Raw genomic sequence first — 17,523 nt, 5'->3', positions numbered from 1 at the left:
TTTGTGTGAAGTTTTATGTTGAACATTAACCTATATGAAAACCAGGGGATAAAAAGTTTAGTCCTTTTATTAAATGTTTTCTGCAGGCATTCTGGGATATGTAGCCTCGTTTTATTTATTTTTAACGAAATAAAACCCACAAAGCTCATCCAGTCATCCCTAGTTGCTAATCTTTAATTAGGATGAACCAGTTCCCTCTCTCTCTCTGTGGAATAATCAGCCAAAGCCCAGGAGCTAATGTGGTGCGTGGGAAAAAAAACTTTGGGCTCCTTTGGCGCCTCCCCTCGTGTCAGATGCTTTTGAGGCCAGAGAAGAATACGCAAAAGCAGCCAGTGCGATAAATGACAATTGTATCCCATAACAACGGGAAGGAAAGACCCAGCGACCGCACAGCGCTAATGGCTGAGAGTTCTACGGCCAATCACCGGGCAAGCACTGTGCGGGGAGTGTGTGTGTGTGCGCTGGCTCTATGTATGCACTCCTCGAAAAATGATTGGAATACTAAAACCATTTTCCAAAAACAAAACTCTGCCACCCCTCCCCCCTCTTGCCCTTGTACAAAGCTCCCGGTTGAGTTGTGATCTGGACTTTGGGATTAACCCTTGAGTGGACACAGACAGCTACAACTTCCAAGAAAACACAAAATCTGAAAGCAAATACAAAAATACATTCATCGTGAATATTAAAGACTTTTTTCAGGTTCAGATTTTTTGATGCGCTTGGTTTTAACGCATTGAAACAGTACGTGAAGCGTTTACACGTGCGTGTATGTGTGTGTATGATGCACTTTGAGTAGTTTTTATGGAGGTAATGTAATCAATAATTAGTATTTATACATTATTATTGGAACCATTGTTTGATTTTAAATCAGGGTGATATGTGCTTAACGTGTGAAAAAGTCACACGTGCACTGCAGAGATAAAAATGAGCAAAAAAATAAGGACTGCAAGACAAATAAAGGCAGGACAATTCTCTAACAGATGACAGTATGCTTTAAACAAGACAGACTGATTAAAGCACCAAATTAAGTACCTTTAAAATATCTTTAAGTACCCTTTGTCTTTTCAAGGTCATCATCAACATTTATTTATATAGCGCCAGCAAATTCCGTAGTGCTTTCCAAGGTCTCCTGCGGGTTTGATCAAGATATGATTCTTTAACCTAATCATAGAACCTTAACTCATACTTGCTGACATTTGTGTTCTTCCCTCTGAGATAAGAGATTGCGTTTCCGAGTCCTGGGGGTGTGACCACGCAAACCGCATCATTCAGCGGCTTAGGATGATGCGATTGGCTGTAAATTGCGTTACTAAGCCCCGTCCCCACGTCAGTAGAGATGGATGCTGGGGTGGGGGGGGGGGTCCACTGCCCTCTAAGGAGTCCTCGAGAATTCCCAGAAATTTGATCTAAATAATTTATACACATTATTGTTGTTTTATTTATTAATCTTCAATATGGATAATGATGTTGTAATATGGTACGTAAATGTCCACCCCCAGAGATTTCTTCGGAACTAACCTAATTACATGAGCCTACCGCTGTCCCCATCGGTGGTAATCGTTTTCACTATTACCACCAATCCGACATCGACAAGCCCTCCAACTAAAATCCGAATTTCTGGAAAACCGATGTGAAAATAAACCGACTTACTTTAAAGTCGACGCTGGAGATCTCCGATTGGATCACTATGCTGACAGCAAGTTATTCCGATTGGAGAAGAGTTCGGCACTGTCAATAGAAATTTAAAGCGGCAATGTCGGGTTAAACGTTTAAACACTTAGGGCTAGATTTACTAAGCTGCGGGTTTGAAAAAGTGGAGATGTTGCCTATAGCAACCAATCAGATTCTAGCTGTCATTTTGAAGAAAGTACTAAATAAATGAAAGCTAGAATCTGATTGGTTGCTATAGGCAACATCCCCACTTTTTCAAACCCGCAGCTTAGTAAATCTAGCCCTTAAACTTAGGGGTCCCCACATTGCCGCTTTACATTTATATTGCCAGACGTCACAATGACATCAAGCTGCAGTGCCGAACTCTTCTCCAATCGGAATAACTTGCTGTCAGCATGGTCATCCAATCGGAGATCTCCAGCGTTGGCTTCAGGGTAAGTCTGTTTATTTTCACATCGGTTTGCCACAAATTCAGATTTTAGTTGGAGGGCTTGTCGATGTCAGATTTTTCCTCATTGATCAAGCGTACCCAACCCGTCCCCATAGACGTTTGTGGGTACAGCAGCATTAGGTCATTTATTAAGCTTTTCACAGCAAAGTAACGTCATCTCAGGGTGGCGTTAACCATCATTTTCAATGGGAAGCCTCTCCAGCGCCCTTATGGATAAAGCGATATACGCATGCGCACTTTCTCCATTCGCCAGACCCATTTGGCTGCCAGTGAAGAGCAGAAATACTTTGTTGAGGAGGTTGGTCAACGCTGGTGCTCCCAGAGCAGCCCCAGTACGGTAAATTACAGCGGTAGCACATTATGTACTGCTGTGAATTGCAGCGATGAGTATTGATAGGTACTGCGCAGGGGGTCATAAATAGAGCAAATTCTCAGTTTGACAGAACACACCTTAAAAAACAAAGACATTAAGAAAAGGACACAATACAGAGTAATAGAGACGGTATTTATAGAGTGGCTCAAACTGGCCGGCTAAGCGGTCTCCAATAAAAATACCGGGATGATCTCAGTTATTAATTTCTTTAGTTTGCAGCTATGTAACACTAATAACATGGTGGGGACGGGCACATATAACTAAACATGGAAAGTCCTCAACAATAGGCCATCAATTATATTTGGCAAAAAGTGACTTCACTTATTTATGCTTATTAACACAGTGTATTTTGATTTTTAGTTCTTTCTCAGGCTAATTAACTAGTTATTTTTGATGAGTAGTTTCCTATTTAAAGATAAATGATGTTATGAGTGGTTGGTTTAATGTAGACGGTTTATCCAAGCAGCCAAAGGGTTAAGTTCACATCAGCTTCGGTATGGCTGACGGGAGCATTGATATCTCTGTGATAAACTGCAAAACTCTGCACCATGCTCGAGCCCAGGGATCAGCTGACCACTGTTCTGTTACCATGGAGACTGGCAGCATAAAAACCTCGAGCCTCTTCCCTCTGGTGCTTGATGGAATGGGCAAGCAATCAGGACCAGGGCTGGAGAAATTGGAAATTAGATTACGCTGTCGTCTTACAGAGGGTTTTGTCATTCAGACGCAGGTGTAGAGAATGCCGCTTCCTGTGGATCCGATAACAGGGTGCCACTTTTGGTTAATTTATCATGCTGACAGGTTTAGATATCTCTTCAACAGAAACAGTACAATGTTCCAAAAGCAAACCTCCCAAATGTTCTGATTTAAGGAGGACGGTCCTGACTTTTCTTCCAACTCCTGGGACTGTTAGGAGCACTTGGCAGTCCTCTGTGGTGAGACCATGCCCCCATTCTGTCATGCTCACCCCCCCTGAGTTGGGCGCAATTTCCATCTGGGGTACGTTGAGTCGGACGCATCTAAGCTGATCGATGTCACTATCTGTTCCCGAAAAGTTTCTCATCCCCTGATATATGGGTTGAGCACCAGGATCAATAATTCGCATTTGCTCCGAGACGCCTCTACATACATAATTGCAAGATGCGACTCAGTATACATATGGACACAACCGTATATAATGCTTTGTGGGAAGAAGTATAAAAGTGTTTCATATTCAGAAAACAACAATTGAGTACAAGGGCTAGATTTACTAAGCTGCGGGTTTGAAAAAGTAGGGATGTTGCCTATAGCAACCAATCAGATTCTAGCTGTCATTTATTTAGTACATTCTACAAAATAACAGCTAGAATCTGATTGGTTGCTATAGACAACCTCCCCACTCTTTCAAACCCGCAGCTTAGTAAATCTATCCCCAAATCTACATGAGCCGCCCAGTGTCCCAATTCCTGAAAATCGCAGATTGCAGGTTTCAGGAAGGTATGGTTTTGTGGTCCTAAGCATACAATATCCAGACACCGGAGCCGACACAAGCCCTTGGGGTGCCCAGACGCCCCCTCTCTTTCATCTGAGCTAACATGGGGTCACTTAATTAACTGATATAAAACATGCATATTACATAAATGAATGGAAACCAGAGATCTGAATGGAATCTATACCTGGGCAGTGGTGCAAGTGAGTGATTACAGAGATGCTGTAATAAATTATTTGTCGAAACAGTGTAACCTTATGAACTGTGCAGACTCCAGTGTCCAGGGAAGAGATAGCTCACAAATGTGTACCTGACAATCTGTAGTAAAGTATTGTGTAAGATTCATACAACACTGCTACACATAGTACATCTACCTGTACTACACATAGTACATCTACCTGCACTGTTACACATAGTACATCTACCTGTACTACACATACTACATCTACCTGTACTGCTACACATAGTACATCTACCTGTACTACACATACTACATCTACCTGTACTACACATAGTACATCTACCTGTACTACACATACGACATCTAACTGTACTGCTACACATAGTACATCTACCTGCACTACACATAGTACATCTACCTGCACTACACATAGTACATCTACCTGTACTGCTACACATAGTACATCTACTTGTACTGCTACACATAGTACATCTACCTGCACTGCTACACATAGTACATCTACCTGCACTGCTACACATAGTACATCTACCTGTACTGCTACACATAGTACATCTACCTGCACTACTACACATAGTACATCTACCTGTACTACACATACTACATCTACCTGTACTGCTACACATAGTACATCTACCTGCACTACACATAGTACAGCTACCTGTACTGCTACACATAGTACATCTACCTGTACTGCTACACATAGTACATCTACCTGCACTGCTACACATAGTACATCTACCTGTACTGCTACACATAGTACATCTACCTGTACTGCTACACATAGTACATCTACCTGTACTGCTACACATAGTACATCTACCTGTACTGCTACACATAGTACATCTACCTGTACTACACATACTACATCTACCTGTACTGCTACACATAGTACATCTACCTGCACTGCTTCACATAGTACATCTACCTGTACTGCTACACATAGTATATCTACCTGTACTGCTACACATAGTACATCTACCTGTACTGCTACACATAGTACATCTACCTGTACTACACATACTACATCTACCTGTACTGCTACACATAGTACATCTACCTGCACTACACATAGTACATCTACCTGTACTGCTACACATAGTACATCTACCTGTACTGCTACACATAGTACATCTACCTGTACTGCTACACATAGTACATCTACCTGCACTGCTACACATAGTACATCTACCTGCACTGCTACACATAGTACATCTACCTGCACTGCTACACATAGTACATCTACCTGCACTACACATAGTACAGCTACCTGTACTGCTACACATAGTACATCTACCTGTACTGCTACACATAGTACATCTACCTGCACTGCTACACATAGTACATCTACCTGTACTGCTACACATAGTACATCTACCTGTACTGCTACACATAGTACATCTACCTGTACTGCTACACATAGTACATCTACCTGTACTACACATAGTACATCTACCTGTACTGCTACACATAGTACATCTACCTGCACTACTTCACATAGTACATCTACCTGTACTGCTACACATAGTATATCTACCTGTACTGCTACACATAGTACATCTACCTGTACTGCTACACATAGTACATCTACCTGTACTACACATACTACATCTACCTGTACTGCTACACATAGTACATCTACCTGCACTGCTACACATAGTACATCTACCTGTACTGCTACACATAGTACATCTACCTGTACTGCTACACATAGTACATCTACCTGTACTGCTACACATAGTACATCTACCTGTACTACACATAGTACATCTACCTGTACTGCTACACATAGTACATCTACCTGTACTGCTACACATAGTACATCTACCTGCACTGCTACACATAGTACATCTACCTGCACTGCTACACATAGTACATCTACCTGTACTGCTACACATAGTACATCTACCTGTACTGCTACACATAGTACATCTACCTGCACTGCTACACATAGTACATCTACCTGCACTTCTACACATAGTACATCTACCTGCACTGCTACACGTAGTACATCTACCTGTACTGCTACACGTAGTACAACTACCTGTACTGCTACACGTAGTACATCTACCTGTACTACACATAGTACATCTACCTGCACTGCTACACATAGTACATCTACCTGCAGTGCTACACATAGTACATCTACCTGTACTGCTACACATAGTACATCAACCTGCACTGCTACACATAGTACATCTACCTGCACTTCTACACATAGTACATCTACCTGCACTGCTACACGTAGTACATCTACCTGTACTGCTACACGTAGTACATCTACCTGTACTGCTACACGTAGTACATCTACCTGTACTGCTACACGTAGTACATCTACCTGTACTCCTACACATAGTACATCTACCTGTACTGCTACACATAGTACATTTACCTGTACTACACATAGTACATCTACCTGTACTACACATAGTACATCTACCTGTACTACACATAGTACATCTACCTGTACTGCTACATGTAGTACATCTACCTGTACTGTTACACATAGTACATCTACCTGCATTGCTACACGTAGTACATCTACCTGTACTGTTACACATAGTACATCTACCTGTACTGCTACATATAGTACATCTACCTGTACTACACATAGTACATCTACCTGTACTGCTACACATAGTACATCTACCTGTACTGCTACACATAGTACATCTACTTGTACTGCTACACATAGTACATCTACTTGTACTGCTACACATAGTACATCTACCTGCACTACACATAGTACATCTACCTGCACTACACATAGTACATCTACCTGTACAGCTACATATAGTACATCTACCTGTACTACACATAGTACATCTACCTGTACTGCTACACATAGTACATCTACCTGTACTACACATAGTACATCTACCTGCACTGCTACACATAGTACATCTACCTGCACTGCTACACATAGTACATCTACCTGTACTGCTACACATAGTACATCTACCTGTACTGCTACACATAGTACATCTACCTGCACTACACATAGTACATCTACCTGTACTGCTACACGTAGTACATCTACCTGTACTGTTACACATAGTACATCTACCTGCACTGCTACACGTAGTACATCTACCTGTACTGTTACACGTAGTACATCTACCTGTACTGCTACATATAGTACATCTACCTGTACTACACATAGTACATCTACCTGTACTGCTACACATAGTACATCTACTTGTACTGCTACACATAGTACATCTACTTGTACTGCTACACATAGTACATCTACCTGCACTACACATAGTACATCTACCTGCACTACACATAGTACATCTACCTGTACTGCTACATATAGTACATCTACCTGTACTACACATAGTACATCTACCTGTACTGCTACACATAGTACATCTACCTGTACTACACATAGTACATCTACCTGCACTGCTACACATAGTACATCTACCTGTACTGCTACACATAGTACATCTACCTGTACTGCTACACATAGTACATCTACCTGTACTGCTACACATAGTACATCTACCTGTATTGCTACACATAGTACATCTACCTGTACTGCTACACATAGTACATCTACCTGTACTGCTACACATAGTACATCTACCTGTATTGCTACACATAGTACATCTACCTGTACTGCTACACATAGTACATCTACCTGTACTGCTACACATAGTACATCTACCTGTATTGCTACACATAGTACATCTACCTGTACTGCTACATATAGTACATCTACCTGTACTACACATAGTACATCTACCTGTACTGATACACATAGTACATCTACCTGTACTACACATAGTACATCTACCTGCACTGCTACACATAGTACATCTACCTGTACTGCTACACATAGTACATCTACCTGTACTGCTACACATAGTACATCTACCTGCACTGCTACACATAGTACATCTACCTGTACTGCTACACATAGTACATCTACCTGTACTGCTACACATAGTACATCTACCTGTACTACACATAGTACATCTACCTGTATTGCTACACATAGTACATCTACCTGTACTGCTACACATAGTACATCTACCTGGACTGCTACACATAGTACATCTACCTGCACTACACATAGTACATCTACCTGTACTGCTACACATAGTACATCTACCTGTACTGCTACACATAGTACATCTACCTGGACTGCTACACATAGTACATCTACCTGGACTGCTACACATAGTACATCTACCTGGACTGCTACACATAGTACATCTACCTGTACTGCTACACATGGGACATCTACCTGTACTACACATAGTATATCTACCTGTACTACATATAGTACATCTACCTGCACTGTTACACATAGTACATCTACCTGCACTGATACACATAGTACATCTACCTGTACTACACATAGTACATCTACCTGTACTACACATAGTACATCTACCTGTACTGCTACACATAGTACATCTACCTGTACTGCTACACATAGTACATCTACCTGTACTGCTACACATAGTACATCTACCTGCACTACACATAGTACATCTTCCTGCACTACACATAGTACATCTACCTGGACTGCTACACATAGTACATCTACCTGTACTGCTACACATAGTACATCTACCTGCACTGCTACACATAGTACATCTACCTGCACTGCTACACATAGTACATCTACCTGTACTGTCTGCTACACATAGTACATCTACCTGGACTGCTACACAAAGTACATCTACCTGTACTGCTACGCATAGTACATCTACCTGTACTGCTACACATAGTACATCTACCTGTACTGCTACACATAGTACATGTACCTGTACTGCTACACATAGTACATCTACCTGTACTGCTACACATAGTACATCTACCTGTACTGCTACACATAGTACATCTACCTGCACTGCTACACATAGTACATCTACCTGTACTGCTACACATAGTACATCTACCTGTACTGCTACACATAGTACATCTACCTGTACTGTTACACATAGTACATCTACCTGTACTGCTACACATAGTACATCTACCTGTACTGCTACACATAGTACATCTACCTGTACTGCTACACATAGTACATCTACCTGTACTGCTACACATAGTACATCTACCTGTACTGTTACACATAGTACATCTACCTGCACTGCTACACATAGTACATCTACCTGTACTGCTACACATAGTACATCTACCTGTACTGCTACACATAGTACATCTACCTGTACTGCTACACATAGTACATCTACCTGTACTGCTACACATAGTACATCTACCTGCACTGCTACACATAGTACATCTACCTGTACTGCTACACATAGTACATCTACCTTTACTGCTACACATAGTACATCTACCTGTACTGCTACACATAGTACATCTACCTGCAATGCTACACATAGTACATCTACCTGTACTACACATAGTACATCTACCTGTACTGCTACACATAGTACATCTACCTGTACTACACATAGTACATCTATCTGTACTGCTACACATAACAAGCCTGATTCAATAATGAAAGGAAAGCGAAAAACATGAGCTACTTTTTACATGGGCAAAACCATGTTGCACTAGAGGTGAGGTAAATTTAAAATGTGGGAACAGATTTATAGTTGGGGTAGGGCATGTCCTAGATTAACTATAAATTTCAGTGTACAAATAAAGCTATCAAGTATTTGTCTGCTACAAGAAAAAACAGCCAGTATTTTCCTTATGTACAAAATAATAAACTAATTTGCACCCCTAGCATTGTAAAATGGTTCTGTCCAGGAGAAAACTTACTACATTTTCTGCCCTACTTTCCTTAATGAATCATTTGAGCATCTTCAACAAAAACTTCTAACACATTTCTGAAAATCTGGAATATGTTTTTGGCAAACTACCTTGTATCAGGTTTAATTTGACTTTTAAGGGGTTAATATACCTATTTCTTATTTCATTTAGCAGATGGTGATTGAATAGACTCTGTATCATTCTCCGTCTTCAATAGCTGCATTTATTGAAACATGATTATATCTAGCTGCGGGAGGTTCTCTAGTTATCACTGCTAATCCTCATTATATACTGAGCCGCAAGGATTGTTGTTTTCTGGCCTAATACTTTTGAGCAATTGGACACAGTTTAACTAATAGCATTCTAGTAAAGGTGATCTATTTAATCACCTTTGTACACCCATCTCTAACAAAAAAAGATTGCATTTGACTTGTTTTTAATCCCAAGGGCATCTTACATTTACAACGTATTGTTCATTCAACAAAGGAGGTAGATTGGCCATTTTATTGATTGGAGGTTGTGAATAAACTAAGCTGCAATTGTTACATAAAGTTGTCAGTTAAAGATAGGGATGAGATTTGCACTAAATGGGAAAAAAATATTTTGGATGGGGTCCAAGGATTTAACGCAACAAATTTAAATTATACTTCTCTAGCATGTGCCATTCATTAGGGTCCCAGATGGCTGTACCAGTCCCATTACTGTAACAGCCACTCTCCTTTCTACTGATAACGTATCAATGGGAAATTCATGGGGGAGGGGCATCAATATAATTAAGCCATTGAACTCCTTCAATATTTTTTTTAGTTTTGGGATGAGTTATTCTTTAAAAAAGAAATCCAGGCCAACATTCTTTTACCTCCCTACTAATTGGCAGGACCGCAGAGCAGTGTGTGCCCAAGATTAGTTCACAAGAAATCACTGCTGTCAATCACTCTCCAGGGATCTACATGAATGATACAGTCCTGCTGAGCGAAGAGCTGGTCTTACCTTGTACTCTGATCGGCTGAAAGAGCTCAAGAGCTCGGTTTCCTATCATGTAATGAATTCCTAATTGCTGTCTAGGTTCAGTGCACTATCAGCCAATAAAAGCACAGGCTCATAGCAACTCTGGGACACAGTGGGAGCTGGGGCTGGCTGGGCTGGGGAGGGTGGAGGTAGGGGGGCATCTGCGCCATGGGCCGGTCCCATAGTGGGATACTTTGGGCTGGGTCACTGGGCCATCTGTATTTTTTTCCCTTTAAAATGTTCCTAATAAGCTGCTGAGTCGAGTCTTGCCACCTGGGCTAAAATTTGCCAGCCCTCCCCTGATTGGGAGTGATTATTTTGTGCAGTATCCTTCCAACACACTTTACATCACACCTCCAACCTACCAAAACCACACCCTCATGCAACTAGACCACCCCGAAATCAATCGTATAACCCCCTATCAAATTAGCAGGACACACCTGTCCTGGAAAATTGGGACAGTCCCGCAAATAACAGGGCAGTCAGTTACTGGTTTTCTAAATACAAACAGAACAGAACAAATGAAAAAAAAAAAAAGCACAGTTTGATCCCCAGTTGAATATGGGTAAGGCTGGGTACACACTACAGAAAATTTCTCCCAATGCAATATCGTTAGTAAATTTACCAACGACTGAAAGTCCCGATCAGCAGCTGATTCCTGTGTACACACTAAACACGCATTACAAGATTTACCGTCAGATCTGTGCTCTTCATCTGTCATAGCCATCGGCTGAAAAGATGGTGCCTCTGCACACTCCATAGAGATCTATGGACACTGCCGGTCCAGAGTGCATACACACTGCAGAATTGGAACGACATCGTTCCATCGTTGAACAAGATTTTAGTGCATTTATAAAATTAAATGAAACAATACGATGAGCTTTGGGACGATAATCGTTCATCGCTGGAGCGTACACACTGATGCTATATCGAGTCGAACGGTTGTTTATCGTGTAATTGGACCGATAGTCGGGTGAAAAACCTGTAGTGTGCACCCAGGCTAATTGTACAGGATCATAGCAGAAACTGTTTCAATCACAATATGATAAGTAGAGTGGAAATAGGAACTGCAGTGTAAATGAAGCATTGGTCCACAGCCAAAGTCAGAAATTAGTTGGACACTTTACTAGAACAGTAATTTGAGTTATGACAGCATAGTCAAAACACTGTGATGTTACTTCAAGGAGAAAGTGACTGCCATTTTTGGAGTTGGGAAGAGATTATTTTTAGAAGTTAACTATTTGAGTGCTATTGTATTCCTTCTACTAGGTGAGGAAAGAGAGTGTACGTTTTATTGCGCCATAATTATGCAACTGGGCCGGTGGAACGCAATAAGCGGAGTAAGCAAGGCAGGGGGGGGGTGCCAAGCCTGAGAGGCGCTCCCCTGCGCCAGCTATCCCCACCTGTCCACAAACAGAGAATTTATCAAAAAAAAATCTGTATGCTGCACAGCGCTCGGGGGCCGTCCTCCTTCCTGCTTCGTTCACACTGAATGCCGGGCGTGACGTCATCACACCCCGACACTCAGTGAGGAGGGGCGCAAAGATGAGCCACACGTTGACAGAATAGGAAGAAAAGAAGAAAAGACTGAAGAGAAGAAGAGAAGGAAATAAGGTCATAGAAAGGTAAGTAAATAACAAAGGGAGCAGCAGTGCGGATAAGAAGAGGGCAGCAGTATGAATGAGAAGGGGGCAGCAGTGCGGATGAGAAGGGGGCAGCAGTGCGGATGAAAAGGGGACAGCAGTGCGAATGAGAAGGGGGTAGCAGTGCGAATGAGAAGGGGGTAGCAGTGCGAATGAGAAGGGGGTAGCAGTGCGAATGAGAAGGGGGTAGCAGTGCGGATAAAAAGGGGGCAGCAGTGCGAATGAGAAGGGGGAAGCAGTGCGGATGAGAAGGGGGCAGCAGTGCAAAAAAGAAGGGGGCAGCAGTGCGAATGAGAAGAGGGCAGCGGTGCAGATGAGAAGGGGGCAGCAGTGCGGATGAGAAGGGGGCAGCAGTGCAAAAAAGAAGGGGGCAGCAGTGCGAATGAGAAGAGGGCAGCGGTGCAGATGAGAAGGGGGCAGCAGTGCGGATGAGAAGGGGGCAGCAGTGCAGATGACAAGGGGGCAGCAGTGCAGATGACAAGGGGGCAGCAGTGTAGATGACAAGGGGGCAGCAGTGTGGATGACAAGGGGGCAGCAGTGTGGATGACAAGGGGGCAGCAGTGAGGATCAGAAGGAGGCAGCAATGCGGATGTGAAGGGGGCAGCGGTGCGAATGAGAAGGGGGCAGCGGTGCGAATGAGAAGGGGGCAGCAATGTGGATGAGAAGGGGCAGCAGTGCGGATGAAAAGGGGGCAGCAGTGCGGATGAAAAGGGGGCAGCAGTGCGGATGAGAAGGGGGCAACGGTGTGGATGAGAAGGGGGCAGCTGTGAGGATCAGAAGGGGGCAGCAGTGCGGATGAAAAGGGGGGAGCAGTGCGAATGAGAAGGGGCAGCAGTGCGGATGAAAAGGGGGCAGCAGTGCGAATGAGAAGGGGGCAGCAGTGCGGATGAAAACGGAGCAGCAGTGCGGATGAGAAGGGGCAGCAGTGCGGATGAAAAGGGGGCAGCAGTGCGAATGAGAAGGGGCAGCAGTGCGGATGAAAAGGGGGCAGCAGTGCGAATGAGAAGGGGGCAGCAGTGCGAATGAAAAGGGGGCAGCAGTGCGGATGAAAATGGGGCAGCAGTGCGGATGAGAAGGGGGCAGCAGTGTGGATGTGAAGGGGCAGCAGTGTGCATGTGAAGGGGGCAGCAGTGTGCATGTGAAGGGGGCAGCAGTGCGGATGAGAAGGGGGCAGCAGTGTGGATGAGAAGGGGGCAGCGGTACTGATGAGAAGGGGGCAACGGTGCGGATGAGAAGGGGGCAGCTGTGAGGATCAGAAGGGTTCAGCGGTGCGGATTAAAAGGGGGCAGCAGTGCAGATGAGAAGGGGGCAGCAGGGCGGATGAAAAGGCGGCAGCAGTGCGAATGAGAAGGGGCAGCAGTGCGGATGAAAAGGGGGCAGCAGTGCGAATGAGAAGGGGGCAGCAGTGCGAATGAAAAGGGGGCAGCAGTGCGAATGAAAAGGGGGCAGCAGTGCGAATGAGAAGGGGGCAGCAGTGCGGATGAAAACGGGGCAACAGTGCGGATGAAAACGGGGCAGCAGTGCGGATGAGAAGGGGGCAGCAGTGTGGATGTGAAGGGGGCAACAGTGTGCATGTGAAGGGGGCAGCAGTGTGCATGTGTAGGGGGCAGCAGTGCGGATGAGAAGGGGACAGCAGTGTGGATGAAGGAGAGTGCCCAGTGTGATGATGAAGGGGCACAGTAGGATCAAAATGGGGCATAGTGTGATGAAGGAGGGGGCACAACCAAACTAATTATGTCAAAAATGTAAAATCTTATTACAAAGAATATATACATACATACATACATACATAGATAGCAATCCATGTTTGCTGTTAAATGTATTTATTTGTATTACTCTCTTTATTAAAGTTTATTATATGATTTGTATTAAAATAAAAAGCATTATTGAATGAACAAATAATTTATAAAAGAGGAGGGCACAAATGTAATTTTTGCAGGGGGACCCTAATATCTCACATGCACAGAGTCAGTTTAGTTATTTAACAATGGGGAGAGCACGAAGCCAGAGAGAGATCCGAAGATCCCTCTCCTACGATGCTCCCCCCGCAGGGCAAAACTGCTGACGCCATCTTCACATGGGTTTGGCCACCTGTAGGTCTCTTCTCTCAGAAGAAGGAAACATAGTAATGTTTATTTGGGAGTGGAATCTGAGTTTATATTTAATGTACTGATTGGCCAGAATACACACAAGCCACAAAATTAGGTAAGTAATATTGACATGTGGGGAAAGGGGGCAACTGTTTTTAGAAATGAGGGCTTACATAGAGCGAAAAGAGTGAGGATAATTTAAGTACAATATATTTTATTTATAAATAAGTCTAAACAAATACTTTTATATTTAATATTTTTTTTACATTTACAAACAGCACACTGCAATTCATTTCTCAGTTTCCGTTATTATTCTGTTTTTATAGATATTTACAATGTACCATTACTTCTATGTGTATGAATAATTGCACAGTACTACTTCTCATGTTGCAAATGTTGGGTATTGCACAATTCTCAATATATGTTCTTACTTTGTATCTCTGGGTTATTGCTCGTTTCCCTCTCTCTTGTTCTGTGTTCCCTTTCTAATCATAGTTCCAATTATCGACGCATTGAAATCTGCACAGTACCACTTCTCTTCTCCTCTATGCTGGATGTCACTTTCACTTCTGATAATTCTGTATGTTATATGACCTGAGATGCATTGCGGACAGATATTTCAGAAAACTGAATAAACTATAGTATTATGCTCATGATCAGTGGTCATATGCTTGGTTAATATTGACCTGTTTTGAAGCACCTTTGCCAAGAGCTGGTATTCACATGTTGGCAAACTAAGCGACAGCAGAGAAAAGAGTGACTCACCCAGAAGCCCGGAATTCACAGATCTGCCTTCTTTCCCAGCCAGGGATAGATATACAGTGCCCAGTGATGCTCGGCGACCTGCTGCCCTTGTGTTAGGAGCAGAAGGATTGGGCAGGAGGTAGTGTTGGACCTCACTGGGCACAGTCACCGGAATTCTAAGGCTCTGTCAGATTGCATTAGTGCAGTCAAGTCGTTCCACTCTCAGGATTTTCACACCACCGGCTTTTCCTACTGATGCAATGACTGGCAACGTTTCCTTTGCTGGAAGATACAGTTTGAGCAAAATTAGGAGCATGTCGTCTCCTGGAAGGAATCATTTCTATATTTTATATACTCTCAGGTGCCTAAGAAAATCTTTATTCAGAACTGATCAGTCTGTAATAGGGTGCATTGTTCCTAAGCCGAAAACTGTGGTGAATTCACTAACAAATATGTCACTTTTTCTGTGCCAAAAACTGCTTCCACCACTAACTATTCTGTAGTTGTTTCAAACACCGATACATCCCATCCGAATAGCTACCAATAATCCCCATTTTCTCAGGACATTGTCCAATTCTGGTGTCCAAAAGATGGCGTGACTGGTGGGGAGAAAGTTAAGTTGCCTGACTTGATATTGGTGTCACAGAGGCAGATGGGAGACTTATTTGTTTTCGTTTTCCCATCAGTAATAAAAATAATTTTAAAAATACATGGAATAAAAATAAAAATGATGGGAATAATTAATTCAGTGCATGTTTCGAATGTTTGTAATGTGTAAAATACATTAAAAGTGGAGATGTTGCCTATAGCAACCAATCAGATTCTAGCTGTCATTTTGTAGAATGTACTAAATAAATGACAGCTAGAATCTGATTGGTTGCTATAGGCAACATCTCCACTTTTCAAACCCGCCAGAAACTCGCAGCTTGATACATTTACCCCCAGATCTGCATACGTATTAGCAACACACATAAGTGGGCAAATTAGTCCTTCGGTGATTAGGCTGAAAACCGTATTGGGACTAATTTGTGCAGTCAGCTGGTGAGCTCAGACACACATTCATACCTGCCAATAACATTGATTTCTACAGGGCAGTTCTGGGGTGGGGAGGTTTGTGCAGTGAATTCAGGGTGTGACTACATTGTAGATTTTGCAGTCGGTAGGCATGTAAATTTGCAATCAGCAACCGAGTGGATTTTAGGGCAAAACTGATAAAAAAAATCCTCTTTTGATCTTTAATTACAATTTAATTTGTCTTCCCCGAACATTAACTGGAACAGAGACTGATCAATTTCATCGAAAATGGATAAAGAAACTAAAACATCATCATCATTTACTTATATAGCGCCACTAATTCCGCAGCGCTGTACAGAAAACCCATTCACATCAGTCCGAGCCTCACTGGAGCTTACAGTCTAAATTCCCTAATATAGACAAACAGAGAGAGAGAGAGACTAGGGTCAATTGTGATAGCAGCCAATTAACCTACCAGTATGTTTTTGGAATGTGGGAGGAAACCGGAGCACCCGGAGGAAACACACACACGGAGAACATACAAACTCCACACAGATAAGGCCATGGTCGGGAATTAAACTCATGACCCCAGTGCTGTGAGGCAGAAGTGCTAACCACTGAGCCACCGTGCTGCCCAAAATTTCTGTTTGTGGCTAGTTAACCTGTTTGAATAGACATTGGAGTTTCAGAACAAGGCCATTTATTCAGGATATCCCAAGACTCAGACATATAATAAATTACTGACTCTGATACTGCACTAAAGGATTTATTTATTTTATAACAATGTAACAAGACAGATTGAAAAAAACATTCATAGATATGCTAAAAATGGTTTATTTTATTATATTTAGTGTAGCTCATCATTAATCTGATACTGTTTTATAGTCTGCGGGTATCACTGATGATGCCTACATGTGATGTGAATGGATTCTGTTTTATTTAGACAGCGACACCTTCAGGTTAAACGAAGTAATTTTCCCCTAGCTGTTAAATTGTTTACACATCAGTGCATAACTTTTTCAATAGTCGATCTGTCAAACAAAATGAAATATAATTTAATGGGGGAAAAAAGCAATAGGTTCTCTTTAAGGTGGAAAAGCAGAATGCAGGCGTAAATTCC

General features: G+C 42.6%; 1 protein-coding gene across 1 annotated transcript in view; it reads right to left on the bottom strand.

Annotated features, from left to right (window-relative positions):
- PLXNB1 (plexin B1) overlaps positions 1-17,523 on the bottom strand; it is a 250,287-nt gene that overhangs the window by 183,386 nt on the left and 49,378 nt on the right. Inside the window, exon 3 of the mRNA XM_075183465.1 lies at positions 15,411-15,671. The gene's annotated coding sequence lies outside the window, so the exon portion shown is untranslated. The remainder of the gene's footprint in view (positions 1-15,410; positions 15,672-17,523) is intronic.

The sequence above is a fragment of the Mixophyes fleayi genome, chromosome 8, assembly GCF_038048845.1.
Source record: "Mixophyes fleayi isolate aMixFle1 chromosome 8, aMixFle1.hap1, whole genome shotgun sequence".
Classification (NCBI taxonomy): Eukaryota; Metazoa; Chordata; class Amphibia; order Anura; family Limnodynastidae; genus Mixophyes; species Mixophyes fleayi.
This window is presented reverse-complemented; position numbering and strand designations above follow the sequence as displayed.